The sequence below is a fragment of the Quercus lobata genome, chromosome 8 (assembly GCF_001633185.2).
Source record: "Quercus lobata isolate SW786 chromosome 8, ValleyOak3.0 Primary Assembly, whole genome shotgun sequence".
Taxonomy (NCBI): domain Eukaryota; kingdom Viridiplantae; phylum Streptophyta; class Magnoliopsida; order Fagales; family Fagaceae; genus Quercus; species Quercus lobata.
The window spans coordinates 20,223,833-20,241,280 of record NC_044911.1 but is presented as its reverse complement, the minus strand read 5'-3'; the positions used below and the strand labels follow the sequence as shown (position 1 = coordinate 20,241,280).

Below are 17,448 nucleotides of genomic sequence, written 5' to 3'. Positions count from 1 at the left end.
TTGTGTTTGATTTTCTATGGGTTTTTCATTTTTTTATGTTTATCATTCATGCTTATGTCAACTGGTTAATCACTTTAATTTGGCCTTAATTATTAGATTAGCCTAAAATTGATTAAACTGTAATTTCAAATTTGGGATTCTAAATTAAGGCCTAATAAGTTGGATTAGGTATTTCTCAATCTTTATATACAATTATTGGTACCCTTGCCTTCTCTTACCATTATTATGCAATATATATATATATATATATATATATTTTTTAAAAGGCTAATATAAAAGTAATGTGCACATCCTTCGATTGTTGACCAGACATATTAGAAAACGGTTTTTTTTTTTTTTGAAACCATATTAGAGAACGGGTTGGTGTCATAACTACAACCCATACGAAAACGATGATATATATTCTTTAATTATTGTAAATGCTGTCAGCTACAAATAGTAATATTTCTCATTATTTAATTTAGATAAATACAATGATCATGGTATTTATGGAATTCTAGGGCATGTTTTGTTGTTTATAAAACAGTTTTCGTTGTTTAAACAATAATATACATATTTTTATAATATTTTTTCATCTATATATATTTGCACAACACTTAAACAATGTTACTAAAAACCTCTTATCAAATAGACCCTAATCCTGATGTCCTTAACTGAGTGACATCGACGTTGATGAGCAAAATCTATGCATCTACACCACTTGACCCAAAAAAAAAAAAAAAAAAACGTTCCTTCATGCTTTATGTTTTTCACCTCTATTCTTTTTTGTGTAGGTCTCTTTGGGACTTGTGAGGAACAAGTGACTAAGCTAAGGGAGTCTGAAGTTAAAAATGGATAAGGCTGTAATAAAACTCTTGATTGACAATATCCTTTCAATCCTTTCAACTGAAGCAACGTTGTTATGGGGGGCTCGTGATGCAATTGAAGATATCAAAGATGAGTTAATAAGCGTGCAATCTTTCTTAATAGATGTTGATAGAAAGGGAGTAGGGAGTGAAGGAGAGAAAACTTGGGTGGCAAATGTGAGAGACATGGCATATGATGTTGAAGACATTATTGGCAACTTCATGTATCACATAAATCGCCAACGAATCGGGGGTCATTCTTCCTGGATCCTTCACCACACCATTTACTTTCCAAAATATCTATGGGTAATGCGTCAAACTGCCACCAAGATACAAAAAATTAATGGGAAAATCAAGGGCACCATACCAGAGAGGAAGCAAAGATATTGTATTGACCATATAGAAGGAACTATTTCTAAAGATAATCAGAAATGGGTGGTGCATCGTGCTGAATCATCACTTTTTTTTAAAGAAGACGAACTTGTTGGGATTGAAAAGAAAAGACAATTGTTAATGAGTTGGTTGATGGGTGGAGAACTACACCAAACTGTCATTTCGATAGTTGGGATGGGAGGTTCAGGCAAGACCACACTAGTTGCCAACACCTACAACAACGATGATGTAAAGAAACATTTTGACTGTTGTGCATGGATCACAGTTTCCCAAGCATATGAATTAGATAATTTATTGAGGAGTTTGATTAAGGAATTCTACGGGACTAGGAAGGAAGCAAATCCAGTAGACTTGAGTTCCATGAACAATAGATTGTTAGTAAAAACATTGGTGAACTATTTAGAGAAGAAAATATATCTACTCGTCCTAGATGATGTTTGGGACACAAACCTCTTGGATGAAATAAAGGTATCACTTCGAGATAGTTGTCTTGGGAGCAGAATCATCCTTACAACTCGAAAGGAAGATGGAGCTTGCTATCATTTGGGAGGTAAACACCACATTCATCATATTCAACTGCTACAGAAGGAAGAGGCCTGGGAACTCTTTTGCAAGAAAGCATTCTCAAATAGTCCAAATGGAAGCTGTCCACCGGAGCTCAAATCTTTTGCTCAAGAGCTTGTGGGAAAATGCAAAGCCCTGCCTCTTGCAATTGCGGCTTTAGGTAGTCTTATGTATTCCAAGAATGTCTCAATGGAATGAAATTTACAACAACTTGAATTGGAGTCTTAGTAATAGTCCTAAGCTAGAAGCAGTGAAGAGCATTTTGTTACTTAGTTTCAACGATTTACCATATCAAGTGAAGCATTGTTTCTTATATTGCTCACTTTTTCCAGAAGATCATGAGATTCGAAGAAAAAGACTCATTAAGCTATGGATAGCAGAAGGATTTGTGGAGCAAGTAAAAGGGTCCACACCAGAAGCAGTAGCAGATGGCTATCTAGTAGAACTCATTTTTCGGAACATGCTTCAAGTTGTAAAGAGAAATGAATTTGGAAGACCAAAGAGATGTAAAATGCATGATATTATGAAGGAGCTTGCTCTATTAATATCAGAGAGAGAAATGCTTGGTGTTATACATGATGGAGAAGAAGAAATTAAAGAATGCAAAGCACGTCCCATTTCCATCCAGAGAACAGGTGATGAATTGAAATCATTTAAGGGTATTTCAAAGCTTCGTTCATTTCTTGTTTTTAAAAGTTTGTTGAAAACATTGCCTTTCGAAAGTAAAATATTAAGGGTCATAGATTTGGAGGGTACCCCCATTAGTAAATTGCCTAGTGAAACAGTCAACTTATTCAACTTAAAAAGTATTTGAATTTAAGGGCAACTTACTTAAGAAGCTTCCGAATTCCATAGGAAGGCTCCTTAATCTTCAAATCTTGGACATCGTGGACACACAAATTCAGACCCTTCCACGTGGAATAGGAAAGTTACAAAACTTGCGGCATCTAATTATGTATCGCTACACTAGAAATGGGAATGACTTTAGATTTTCTACTGGGATGCAAACACCATCAAATATTGCTCAGTTAAAGAATTTGCAAGTTATATGTTCTATTGAGGCAAACAATGACTTGATAAGAAAGATTCAATGCATGAGCCAACTGACCACGATTGGTATTTCAAATGTGAAAGCAGCATACGAAATAGACTTATGTATCGCAATTCAAAACATGAGACATCTTAGGGGCTTGTCTATCAGGGTACATAATGAGGAGGAAACTCTCCAAGTGGATGCACTCTCATCTCCTCCTAACCTTCAAAAGATAATTTTAGCAGGAAAGCTAGAGAAGGTTCCACAATGGTTTCATTCACTTCAAAGCCTAACGTTTCTAGAATTGCATTGGTCTAGATTGGAAGATGATCTACTCCCTCACATCGCTACTTTGCCAAATTTGGGACCTCTTTCACTTATTAATGCCTATGTTGGGAACCGACTACGTTTTAGTACAGGCTTTCCTAAGCTTACAAATTTGAGAATTCGTAATTTCCCTCAATTGAATGACATAATAATAGAAAAGGGGGTGATGCCAAGTATGCAATCCTTATGGATTTACAGGTGCATGGAGTTAAAGACAGTGCCTAAGGGTATTGAATACCTTAATCTCCAGGAATTGCTTTCCAGATTTGTCTCAATGGAACTTAATAATCGCATCGCAGGAGAAGGTAGCGTGGATTTTCCAAAGGTGCAACACATCCCAAAGATCTACCTCCAGTAGCAATTCAGAATGTTTAATGAAGGTAACTTCTCGATCCGATCTTTTTTACTTAATTATTCATCAAACGGTTCCCTATTTTGGCAATGGTAAATCTTGCCAATTATGGCTTGTTCATGCTTCTAAATATATGCTTAGTTTCAGGCTTGGATGTCCAACTCTTATTTCTCTGTGTTGTTTATGATATGATGAACATTTTCCCATATTTTATAACATGTATAGGTAGTGAATATGATCAATTCCATAGAAATAAATAAGGATTCAGCGTATGATATCCTTATAATAAGGATTCAGCCTTTTCAACCTAAGTTAAAAGTGTATATATTTTTCATTTATTTATCTTCAATATGTGGAAATTAGAGGCTAGGCTCAATCCGTGAATTTGAAGCCCCCAGAGAGACTGAGCAAAATCTAAAAACAAAAGCTTTATTAACTTTAACGTAACAATGAAAAATGAGTTCAATAATGAAGGCTCATTCGAGCCAGTATTTTTCAAGTGCTTCCATCATTTTTCTGTACCTTTTTAAAACCAATTATCAAAAATAAAAGGTAAAAATATCATTTTGGTCTCTACATTTTAGAGTTACAGTCAATTTTGTCGCTATATTTGGATAACAATCAATTTAGTTCTTGGTATTTTCAGTTTGCTATTAATTTAGTTCATACTATTAACTCACTAACGAAAAATGCCTATATGGCAAATGGTATGCATAACTGGCATAATTAAAGCAGTAAATCGGATCTATGAGAGAGATGTGGTGGAGATTGGATGCAGACAGTGGCAGGGTTTTTCTTTCGGGGTCTCTGGAGTGGATCTATGCCTAATCAATCTAATATGCCAACAACAGAAAACCCAAATCTGGGTTGTACTTGAAGAGATGCTATGGGAGCCTCCGATGGTCCAAGGTTTTCTGGAATGCAGAAGCAAGTACTTTAGACTATATGGAGGGAATTTGCATGCAGTTTGTTCCAAATCTGCTGAAGATCGGCGTATCATGTATGATTCAATCAATTGTGTCAGTTGAGTTCTGCGTAATTACAAGCAAGTGGATGGGGAAATTTTCCTCTACATTGAGTACTTTGCCATGGTAAGAAGAAGCTGGATCAGCTTAGGAGCCCTGATATGGAGAGGTTGTCATTAAAAGCCAGTGTCTCTAAAACCGTAAGTCCTAATTCTTGAACTAAGACATTAATAATTTGATTTCTATTCTGTTTTGAAGCTGAAATTTTCTTTCATTCGTTAAATCTCCTGTCCCAAATTCTTAGTATTTGTAAATTAAGATATGGTACACTGACTTAACAGTTTCAAATCCTTTTAACTAGAGATTACTGCATCCTCTTCAAATAGCATATATTATAGTCGAAGCTTATTACTTATATCAGTTCTTTCTTATATGGTTCCCTGTTTTGCAATGGCAAATACTGCCACTTATTGCCTGTTCGTGCTCTTCAACATATGCTTACCTCAAGCCTAATGTCCGATGCTTTTCCTTTGTGTTATTTATGACATGATGAACAATTTTCCATTGCCTCTTTTTGTCTTTTCTCTTGAAATATATTGTTGGGCCCCAAAATTTATCACGAGTGATTTTAGTACCTAAAGTTTAAAGTAATGGTTCACTTTTTAGTCCTTTCGATGCCATGTGACCACTAGAAACTAATAGGTTATCTCTCCATAGGGACTAAATGTGACCACTTTAACTTTGTTAGGAACTAAAATAAATCACTTAAAAGTTTTTGAAATACTTAAAACTATCACTTGAGTTTATTAGCGACTAATAGTTATCACAACTTTAGGGAATAAAATGACCCATGAGTTATAGTTTAGAGACCAACAATTTATTTTGGTTAATTTTTTAAAATGATACTACTACTACTACTAATAATAATAATAAAAGGAAATAAAATGTTTCTTTCAAGAAATATCATTTTGTACACTAAGAAAGAATAATGAGGGACTCTCCTCCAACTACATCATTGCCTCTTCAATCTCTTTAGCAACCTCAACTAAAGACCGGGCAGCATGATTACACAATTTAGTTGTACTACAAATGAACCAAGTCAATTTCCTTAATCACTTGAGCTTTCCAAATCATAATAGTAATCTATATATTTTTATATATTACTAAAAGCTAAAGCGTGGCATTTATTGCTGCTAAACTCTTGTTGCGCCACCTCATCGTCATGTTATTTGCCACATAATTATTATTTATTATTTATTCCTATTTTTTTTACAAAAATATATATATAAATAGATTATTGACTTTACATATTCATTTTTATTAGTTTTAACATCTATATATAGTTCTTTTTTATTTCCAATTTTCCTATAATTTTTTTTAAATTCACTTATTTTTTAAATATTTACACTTCAACATTTTTTCTTCCCTTACCTTTTCATCTCTACACTACCCTCTACTTTAATATTGTAATTCATCTTTCCCTTCATCTTCCTTTATTTGTTACTTCTTATCCCTTCCCTTTTACTATAAATTTGTCACTCTTTTCCATTCTTTGCATTGTTTTCTCTCACAAAAAAGGTTCTCTCTCTCTCAAAGTTTTGGTGGAATTTTATTTTTTATTGCATCTTTACTTTAGGTTGATAAGTTTTTGTGTTTTTAAGAACTCTAATTTAGGTTGATACAATTTAATTTTGTGTTTTAAGTTATTATTATTATTATTATTATTATTATTTTGTTGTTTGATTGTTAAATTTTACCCAATTACATTATAAAAAACTAAAGATAGTAGATAAAAATAATATAGTATTCCATTACATAGCATAATTTGGATAATTTAGTGTTTATTGTTATATCTTTTAATTATTCTTATTTTTTTATTCTCTTCTATTTTATTCAATATTGAAATTCAACTACATCCTCCTTATCATTAAATTATTTATATTCTCTCTCTCTCTTTTTGTTTTAAAAAATAAAAAATGTAATATTTTACTTAAATTAAAATAAAAGAAAATTGTGCTCATCAAATTGTACTTATTTTTTTTTAACATTTACACTTTCTCCAACCTTTCTCATTCTCTTTACCTTTTCATCTCACCAAACATTCTACATTGATATCACTCTTCCTCTTTTCTTTTATCTTCCTTTATTTTGTTTCTTTTTATTATCATCCTCTTAGTATAAATTTGTCATTTACTCTTCTATTCTTTATATTGTTTTCTCTCACAAAAAAAGTGGTTATTTCCCACTCTTTCCCCCTCAATTTTTTGGTGGATTTTTATTGTTATATATTTTATTTTTATTTTTTTCTCATATCATTTTATTTAACATTTAAATTCAGCCACATCCCCCATATATATCATTAAATTATTTATATTTCCACTCCTTTTTTTATTTTAAAAAATTTAAAATATAATATTTTGCCTAAATTAAATAAATAAAATTGTCCACATTAAGTGGAATAATGCTAAGGAAACACTCATTTTCACACCCAATGCATCAAAGGAAGAATGAAATACAAAACAAATCAAGCTAGAAACACTAAAAGAAAAAAAGAAAAAAAGAAAAAAAGAAAAAAACTAATAATGCATATTTAATGTCATAGAATCATCATCAAATTTTGGAAAACGATAGGTTGCCAATGGAGAGAGAGAGATGGTATAGAAAAAAATCAATACAAAGTAATAAAGAGTAGATAAAGAAAAAAAAAAACCAAACGTCAATTAGTAATCATTGATTGGAAAACAAAGAGGTTGTAAGGAGAAGTAAAAAATAAAATAGATATTACCGTATGGAGAACATTAAAAACTTTACAGTGTAGTAACATAAACCGTTAAATTCACATAAAAAATTAAATCAGCAATCAACAATTAAATTCAATCATAGTACTAAATTTAAATTTAAAACTAATCAAACTCTAACTATGGAAACCATATTAATCATAACTAAAAAACAGATGTTCTCTGATAGTAGTAGAAATTACATAAGAAATAAAGTTAGAAAATTTAAAAATCCATTTTTTGACATTTCATTTAACCTTATTTATAATATATATATATATATATATATTTATATAATTTTCATACACTATTACTTTCGAAAATCTAATGAACAATGCTACCTCTCATTTATCGTCTTTTGTTATGCAAATCACCAGTTAGTAAATATATGATAATGGTAAGAAGCATTACAAATGAGATCAGTAAAATACACACACACACACACACACACACACACACACACACACACACATATATATATATAATTAATTAATTAGCCACTATCATTATGGAGTAGTAGTCTATTATTTTACGCATCCAAAAAAGTGAAATATATAGAGTTTTCTTAAAGGTATGTGTAAAGATTCACTATATATATATATGTGTGTGTGTGTGTGTGTGAATAAAGGTAAAAAAAAAGGTATATTTAAGGTTTTTATTAACTTAAAAACTAATGAAAAACCAATGGTTAATAATTAAAATTATAGTATTAATAAAATATTTAATGAGACCGTCCTAAAAATATTATCACGCTCAACGCACGGGTATGTGACTAGTATATATAAAACCGAAACCTCTGAAACTCCCACAAATTTCCACATTAGCACAATATTAAAAAAATAATTAAAAAAAACGTAATAAAAGTTTTCTAAAACCCGATGCTCTGCCTTTCCCTTTCACGATGCTCTGCCATCTCTTCCCTAGCTTCCTCTACCAGCTCCTCCTTGATCAGACCCACGGCAAACCAACAGCAAAGCATCACATTGATGTGTTAAAACCAGCTCCTCCTCTACCAATTCACACAAGTGAGGTGCTTTAATCATATTTTAGCTTTCTGATTTCTACAGTTACTATAGGGTTTTGATTTATTTATTGGAGTTTCAATTTCTGTGGTTACTTTGGTTTGGAGTTTCAATTCTTTTTCCATGACTAAGCTACACTATCAGCGACTCCACCACTACCATAGCTGCTCTAATAGCCTTTTGATTTCTGCATATTAAAACTATTGGGTTTTGATTCAAAAGACCCATTTTGCTATTGAAATTGAATGGTGGTTGTGGCAATTCAAACTGAAAATTTCAATTTTGTGTGTTTGAGTTATTTTATTTTATTTTATTTTATTTGTTGAGTTCAAAATTAAGGTTTTTGAAATATCAATTTTTGTTATTCAATTAATGGAGACTATTGCATGTGAAGTGTCTGATGCTGGGTCTCAGTGAGGATTCTACATATGATTGTTTGGTTAGTAATTGTGATTTTCCTCAAAGTATTTTTAACATCACTCTTTAAATGCCCTTACGGATTTTCACAAGTATTATTAAAAGATCAATGCTCTGCTTACATACCTTTTAATTTTGAACCTATATCGAATCCAAGGAACTAGGTGGAACACTGTGGTACTTTGATCAACATGCTATGGCTGGATCAATTAAACTAAATGTAGATGTAACTCTATTACAACAATCTAGTTTCATATTGTTTTGCATATAGCAATCCACTATTAGATTTTTTGCTCTCTTTCCCCTTGATTTTCCTTGTTTGATTTTTCTTCCCCAATACATTTGTAATTATTTATGGCTAATCTGAAGTCTGTTTAGGGTGAATTTGTTTGAGCTTGATGTGGTTTTACATGTTATTGGATTTTAAACTTGTAAGGTTGAATTTAATCAGCCATCTTGTTGGCTTTATTTCATGCCAATTTGCTTGTAATTCAGCACTTATAAACCCTGTATTTAGGTGAGAATTATGTATGGGTAGTGTGTGAGAGAGTGAGAAGAAATGCTCAAGACTGTTCACTAAAGCAGGGACTCGCAACTGGATCTCGTGGGTGGCTCGCGACTGGCAAGTCGCTAGAGGATGCACACGAGTGAAGCATGTAGAGAAGCTGAACCGTCATGCCAGCTGTAGCACTATAGAATAAAAGTCCAGATTGGCGATTCAGTTAACTCGCGGCTTGGACTCGCGACTCAGTCAAGTCACGAGGCCAAATTGCCAGTCCATTCTGTTTTGAAAAACTGACTCTTCGCATTCCTTTCTCACTCCAGTATAAATATTCCTTATACCCACGAAATATAGAGAGGTTCTAGAGAGAATTTTGAGAGAGAAACCCTAGAGAAAAACAAGATTGACTCATCCACAATCTTTACACAGTGACTCTTTAAATTCCTTAACTCTCACCCTCTCCATTGTTACATCCTTAAGAGGTACATTTGTCAAATCCTTTTCTCACCATACCCATATTTGTTAGAAGGCTTTTTGGTGCTTTGGGAAGCAGTTCGGAAGGGACCAATTGATATTGGTTGATGCTGTGGGTTATTGCGGATTCCAGTAAGCTAGAAAAGACAAATGTTTGGCATAACCTCATTGGAGCAAGAAGCTTGAAGGGCTTAGGTACACTAGGTAGATTAGGTTTGGAGGGTCTTCTACTGTTCATGTATCCCAACTTTATTTTCTAGTGGATTATTGACCGTTTGGAGGACGGTGTAGAGGTTTTACGCCGAGGGCTTCGGTTTCCTCTTCGATAACACATCATTGTGTTGTCCTTGTGTTTGCATCTCTCTTTCCTTAATCTTTGCCATTTAATTTCTGCATGGATGTGATTTTATTTGGTTTAGATTGTTTATCAATTCTATTATAAGCTTATGTTCATATTCCGCACATACATTGTTTGATATTAAGCTTGAATTAGTAATTTGTTAATTGGGGGTCTAAACGTTCATAGTGTTTTATACACTATTTGAACTTTCAAAACTAATGAGAAGCTCCATAAGCTTAGAGTGCTCTTCTTGAAGCACATAAGCATGTTCTTACATAGAGTCCTAGGTAGACTAGTGATACACTTATGAATTTAGATCAATTCACTAAGTATGGTCATAAATTAGCATGAATGCTCGAAAATGTGTGAAAACACAAGAGAAATTTAGACCTCCAAATTAAAGTTACGGCTCGATTGATTTTACTCTAACTTAATACTAAGTGCGGAATAAAGTAAATGCAAGCAGATAAACAAACAAGCTACTTTAACCCATAAACATTATAACTCAGCAGTAAAAAGAAAGGTAAAAGAGTAGGGAAGAAGAATGCAAATACAAGATAACACGACGATATGTTATCGAAGAGGAAACAAAAGAACTCAGTGAAAAACCTCTCTGCCGCCCTCCAAACGGTAATCGATCCACTAGATAATTAGTTGGGATACATGGGTTGGCAAGAGACCTTCCAAGCCTAATCTACCCGATGTACCTAAACCCTCCAAACCCCTACTCCAACAAGGCTTCTCGTAACCGTGTCTTGTCTTGCTTTCCGAATCCTGCAACATGCCCGATTGCATCCACCAAGCCTCACCAGCTTCTTTTGGCAATTTCCCAAAGCTTCCCAAGCTCCAAAACAATCTCAACACTTTGAATAGGTGTGATTTGTGTTTGGGTAAAAATCCACTAATTCTTCATTTAAGCTTGAGTCTTCACCAACTTAATATTAAACCCAATACAATAAAATCCCACAAAATATAAGGAACAAAATTAAAGCAATTACAACACTTTTTGTCATGGAATAAAACCAACATAAAACATAATTGTAAATCACAACTTTACATAGCAGAACAATGCAACAAAGGTCAAGATTGTGTAATTCTCTCAATAATTTCCTTCCCAACTTCATGCTTGCTCATCATTAGCTCATTCTTTTTCATATTGCAGCTCATTCTTCAAATATGTGCATAGATGCAATGACTACTTTGTCAAAATTTGAATAATTTAATGCACAAGAGGAGCTTGCATGAAAATGTACTACACAGATAATAGTTGTCAGTCACTTTTGAAAATAAACCAATGTTTTAAATATATTTCAAATTTAGAGAGTATAGCTCAAATGATTTTCCTGATCTTTCAAACTCAAGCATGCTTAGAGCAACTTCATAACTTTGTGAGACAATAACTTTAAGGTCCTTTGCTAATTCCTCAAAAAGTGCTATACTTTGGTCATCTACAAATGTGCAAAACACAAGAACTTAATTAAATGACTCAAAAGTGACACTAATAATATATCATACTCACAAAGTATATTATCAAAATAACTGGTCCAATAATGGGCCACTAAACGTTTCCTGGCCCAGCTATACCTACTACCTCAGTAATAACAATCTATAGATTGAATCTAGGGTCCCACTAGGAACTGTGTAAAATCGATGAGGTGGGGAGCTTAGCATATTGGCAAGGTCCAAGAGTAGACACCAACAGAAAAGAATTGGTGATAGGAACACTTAAATACAATGGGAATGACTTAACTATTTGCACATGAGATAAGTAGCACTGTTTAATTTCTTTGTGGATTAGTGAACTTAAGAGAAAATAGTGAGTGAGATTGTAATGAACTATCTGACAATGTTTATTTATCAAAATAAAAAACTATTTGATAATGCAAATTCTCTTCTAACAACTTGATGTAGGGTTGAATTAGGAAATCCAAGATGGTTGAATAGGCCCTTCCCCCTCATGTTCTTTAAATCTATACTCTTTTGTCATCTTATGGCATGCCAACTTTACCTTAATGAATGTCCCAGTTATGAAAGCCATTCAATATTCTCTATTTTTTTGTGTGAAAATTCATAGCTACAAATAAAAGAATAATAAAGACAAATGTTATTAGCTTCATAGTTAGATGAAGAAGTTTAGTGGCTCAAATTGATACTTTAGAAGAATATATTTTATTATGCCATAAACAACTAGATTTTTTTTTCTTTTCTTTTTTTGGAAGTATATTCAATTGGAAGAAATCAAATCTTTCATGTTTAATTCAAGTAGCGTCATGAGGATACTTTGATTTGTCTAAATTAGGAAGAATAAAAAAGATGGAAATAAAAAGGAATTTCCATTACTTTATCTTATTTGTTTGGTGCTAAATTATATGTTGCTTAATGTTGGAAATTTTACCCCCTGAGCATCTTAATTGTATAAGAAAAGATTTGACCTTCGATCTTGTAAAGTTGTGATTTACAACTATTTTGTGTTGGTTTTAATTCTATGCCAAATTTGATTGTAATTTTGTTCAATCTTTTGTACCCTGTATTTTATGTAGGATTTCATTTTAAGGGTTGTGTGTGAGAGAGAGTGTGAAGACTCAAGGCAAATTAAAGATCAAAGAAGTTTTCGCGGGTAGCTAGCAAGAAGCCTTCCTGCGAAGTGAAGCATGTGCTCAGTACATGACTGGAATGTAAAGAGTCATGACAAATGGTGATAGCTAGTTTTCACGAGTGTCTCGTGGGTAAGGCTTTCCTATGAGATACCCGCGAAACATTTTGTTTTGTCAATTTGTCATATTTGATACACCAGGTCTCTACACAATCCATTACCCTAGCCATTACCCTTGAGAGTGAGAGATTGTCATACCCACAATTCTCTACACGATCCATTGTGGTTTTCCTTAATTCCTACCTCTCCATTTCCAAATCCTTGAGAGGTTGATAGCCCAAACACTTACCACACCCATCCTGAGTGTAAAGTGAGGTTTTGGTGCTGCTGGGAAGCATTGGAAGAAGCCATTTGTTTGGTGGATGCAATCGGGATGAATTGCATGATCCGGAGAGGTAGAGAAGACAAGGCTTCGTTAAGTCAGTTGGTAGTAGGAGCTTGGAGGGCTCGAGTACATAAGGTAGACTAGGCTTGGATGGTCTTTTGTTATTCGTGTACTCCAACTTATTCTCTAGTGAATCGATTTACCGCTTGGAGGGCGGCGGAGAGGTTTTTCGCCGAGTTCTTCGGTTTCCTCTTCGATAACACATCGGCATGTTATCTTGTATTTGCATTCTTCTTCCCTGATTTTTTAGCTTTCATTTTACTGCTATGATTTGATGAATATGGCTTAGAGTAGTTATATTGTTTATCCGCTCGCATTTACTCTATTCCGCACTTAGTTTAAGTTAGAGTAAAATCAACCGAGCTGTAATTTTAATTTGGGGTCTAAATAGATAGCTCTTGTGTTTTCACACAAATTCAAGCTTTCAATTGGTATTAGAGCAGGTACACTTGTTGTGGTTTCATCACCTAAGTGTGATCCTAGACCTTATTTGAGATAAATCAATCTCAATCGCTTAATGCTCCTCCATACTTTGATGGGAGAAATTATGCTTTTTGGAAAGTCTGTATGAGGGCATTTCTATGTTCTATTGATGATAGTGTTTGGGACGCAGTTGAGATAGGATGGACTAGGCTGGAGGCCGCCAAATCCACATAGGATAAGGTAGCTCTTGCAGTAGCTAATGCTAATAGCAAGGCTTTAAATGCTATTTTCTGTGGTGCTTCCCCTAATGAATTTCACAAGATCTCTTATGTTACAATTGCCAAGGAGGTGTGGCAAATTTTGGAGACGACCTATGAAGGCATCAAAAAGGTGAAGGACACCAAGTTGCAAATGCTTACCACACGCTTCGAAGAGCTGAAGATGAGTCATTTAATTCATTTTATGGGAAGCTAAATGAAGTGGTGATTGGGAAATTCAACTTGGGAGAAATGACGAAGGACTCCAAGATTGTGAGGAAGATTCTACGTTCATTGCTGGAGAGTTTTCGTGCAAAGGTCATTGTCATCGAAGAGAGCAAAGACCTTGATGAGATTAAAATTCAAGATCTCATCGGTTCTCTTCAAACCTATGACCTATCTCTACCATCTCAAGGGAAGAGCAAATCACTTGCTCTCAAGACAATCAATGAGAGATTAGAAGCTCAAGACTCCTCGGATGAGGATGAGGTTGAAAGGGATGTGGCGTACCTTGCCAAGAACTTTCGTAAGTTCCTGAAGTTCAAGAGAGATGGAAAGTCTTTTGAGAAGGGCAAATTCTCAAAGTTCAAGAAGGACAAGAAAGACTTCAAGAAGAAGAATTCAAGAGATTCCTCACTGTCTGAAATGGTCACGTGCTTTGAGTGAAAAGGGCATGGGCATGTGAAGAAAGAATGCTCCATGTATTTGAAAGCGAAGGGTAAAGTCTTTGCAACTACCCTTAGTGGCTCAGATTGTAACGACCTTGCCCCAACTGTGTAGATATTGTCCGCTTTGAGGCTCACTTTGTGGGGTAATGTCTTTGAGCCCACATGGGATTATTGAATTGACTCTGATATCATATGTAACAACCTAAGGAAAAGCGCTAGCCACATCTGTACTATGCCTCAAAAGGACTAGTTACAATTGAGGCTCCTTGCAGTTGTTAATAAAGCCCAGTTCAACCCAGTAAATACCCGATATGGGACTTATCACACACCCACACACATCACACAATCAATCAAATTGGGGCATCACAATCTCCTCCATGTAAATCCCTAATGTCCTCATTAGGGCCCACTTTGTGGAGTAGTGTCTCCAAGCCCACACAGGGTTACCGAGCCGACTTTGATACCTTAAGTAACGACCCAAGGAAAAATGCTAGCCACATCTGCGCTATATCCTAAAAGGACTAGTCATAATTAAGGCTCCTTGTAGTTGTTAATAAAGTCTAGATCTATCTAGTAAATACTCAATCTAGTCACAATTTGATTGATTGTGTGATGTGTGTGGGTGTGTGATGAGTCCCACATCGAGTATTTACTGGGTTGAACTAGGCTTTATTAACAACTACAAGGAGCCTCAATTGTGACTAGTCCTTTTGAGGTATAGCGCAGATGTGGCTAGCGCTTTTCCTTGGGCTGTTACATATGGTATCAGAGCTGGTTCAGTAATCCCATGTGGGCTCAAAGACACTACCCCACAAAGTGGGCCCCAAAGCGGACAATATCTACACAGTTGGGGCGGGGTCGTTACATATGGTATTAGAGTCGGCCTGGTAACCCCGTGTGGGCTTAGAGATACTACCCACAAAGTGGGCCCTAATGAGGACGTTAGGGATTTAAGTGAGGGAGATTGTGATGCCCCAATTTGATTGATTGTGTGATATGTGTGGGTGTGTGATGAATCCCACATCGGGTATTTACTGGGTAGATCTGGGCTTTATTAACAACTACAAGGAGCCTTAATTGTGACTAGTCCTTTTGAGGTATAGCGCAGATATGGCTAGTGCTTCTCCTTGGGTCGTTACACAGATGGTTCAAATTCTGATTCGAAAGAAAGCGGTAATGGAGAAGGAAATTACTCCACATTTATGACCATTGAACCCATGAACTCATCGGAAGATTTGAGCCTTCTAGTGGAAGAACTTGGTGAGCACACTAAAGTAGAGTCTATGGGAATTGGGGAAGAATCGGATGATGAAGATGAAGGAACCAAGGAACTGCAAGAATCTTATAATTCTCTTCTTGAGAAAACCGGATAGTATACTAGAGTGGCTAAGGCAGCCATCAGAAAAATGAAGAAAGCTGAAAAAGACTACAAGAGCATACTTGTAAGGTACAAGGAAACGAAGTGTGAAGTTGAGGCACTGAATGGAGAACTAACCCAGGCCTACTCCAAGATCAAGTTTCTTGAGCTTGAAGTGATTCAAGCTAATGCCAAAGTGGAGCATGTTGCCTCCAAGAGACTTGACGAAGTGCTTGCACATCAAAAGCCTTTTTCTGATAAAAGTGGCTTAGGATATGTTGGAGAGAGTAGTTCAGGTACCAATGTGTCCAAGGAGATGAAATTTGTTAAATCTAAGCAACCAATGGTAGCAACTCCAAGTGTTGAGAATGGAAAAGTGGAGAAAAAGCCAAATGGAATTAATCAAAAGGTTTTGACAAAACCTTAAAATTTATTTGTGGCCAAACCTAAGGCTAAAGGGAAGTCTCTCCCAAAGTCTCAAAGAGGTCCTTAAGTTCAACACTTTTGCCACCATTGTGGAGTTAGAGGACACACAAGACCTAATTGCTATAAACTTCACACATTGAAGAAAGCAGATTCTCAAAAGCAAAGAGGACAAGGAAAGGGAAATTGGAACATCAAGCAGTCAAAAGGGCGAAAAGCTGATTCTGGGTTTGGTGATGTGATAAAGATAATTGATACCATTACTTCTTTTTTGGCAATCTTCAGTCAAAGGTTTGAGAATCACAACTCTAGTACCCAATCCTCTAGGGATATCACCCCAAACGCACATGTCGTGTGGGTGAAGAAGGGTACACATGCATAAACATTTGACCATGTCCATGTATCAGTTCTTCATATATGTTGTGACTTTGAATTGGTTGTTTGCTTATATTTTACATTCTAGCATGTTTCTGTTCAAGTTTGTTTTATGCTTGTTGTTTTTGTTGATCTTACTTTACAAGTTCAGTTTTTGAGTGTGTTGAAAAATTCAAAAAACCATAAAAACTGAAAAACCTTTAAAAAGTTTGATCGCTTGTGTTGTGTATATCACATGTGAGTTTGGCCTAGTATCTTCATACTAATAGCGTAGTGTATTTATGAGCTTAGCTTGTTATGTATGTACATCTATCTTTGTGGGAAAAATCTTGAAATCTATGTGTGACTATTGTAAATTGATCTTCAAGCTTATCATGAATGATTGGTCAATAGTCTTGATGGTTTTGATACATGCATAGACTTGTGTCTATATATCTTCCCACACTTTTTATGTTTTTGCTTCATAGCTAAACAAATGTCAAATCTCGAAAAGAGAAAATGAGCTGCAAAAGTCGTCGCACATACTAGTATTTGACTAGGAAAAAGGGAAAGTGACTTGTATTGAAATGTATGGTGCCTAAAAAGCCAAAGGCTTACTCTCTAAATTGAAATATAAAAATTTTCAGGCATCGATCTCAAAATGAGATGTATTGTTCAAAAATGATCAAATGTTATGAATTGTAAAGAAGCCAAATGAAAAACTTCAAAGATATGTAATCATTTTCTTGTGAAAGGTCATATATGTTCATTTCTGTAATTGAGATAAACCACTTGACTTAGTACCAGTTGTGTATGGCTTAATTGAATTGATCATTGAAGTTTCACTCTGGACTAAGGACTATTCCACATTTGGTACACACACACAACACACAAGACTTTTGTTCAATGAATGCTTA

The 17,448-nt window shown here is 34.7% G+C and overlaps 1 pseudogene; it reads left to right on the top strand.

The window, feature by feature from the left end:
- The first annotated feature begins 830 nt into the window (after nucleotides 1-830).
- On the top strand, nucleotides 831-2,616 carry LOC115956567 (annotated as a pseudogene).
- Nucleotides 2,617-17,448: the final 14,832 nt, after the last annotated feature.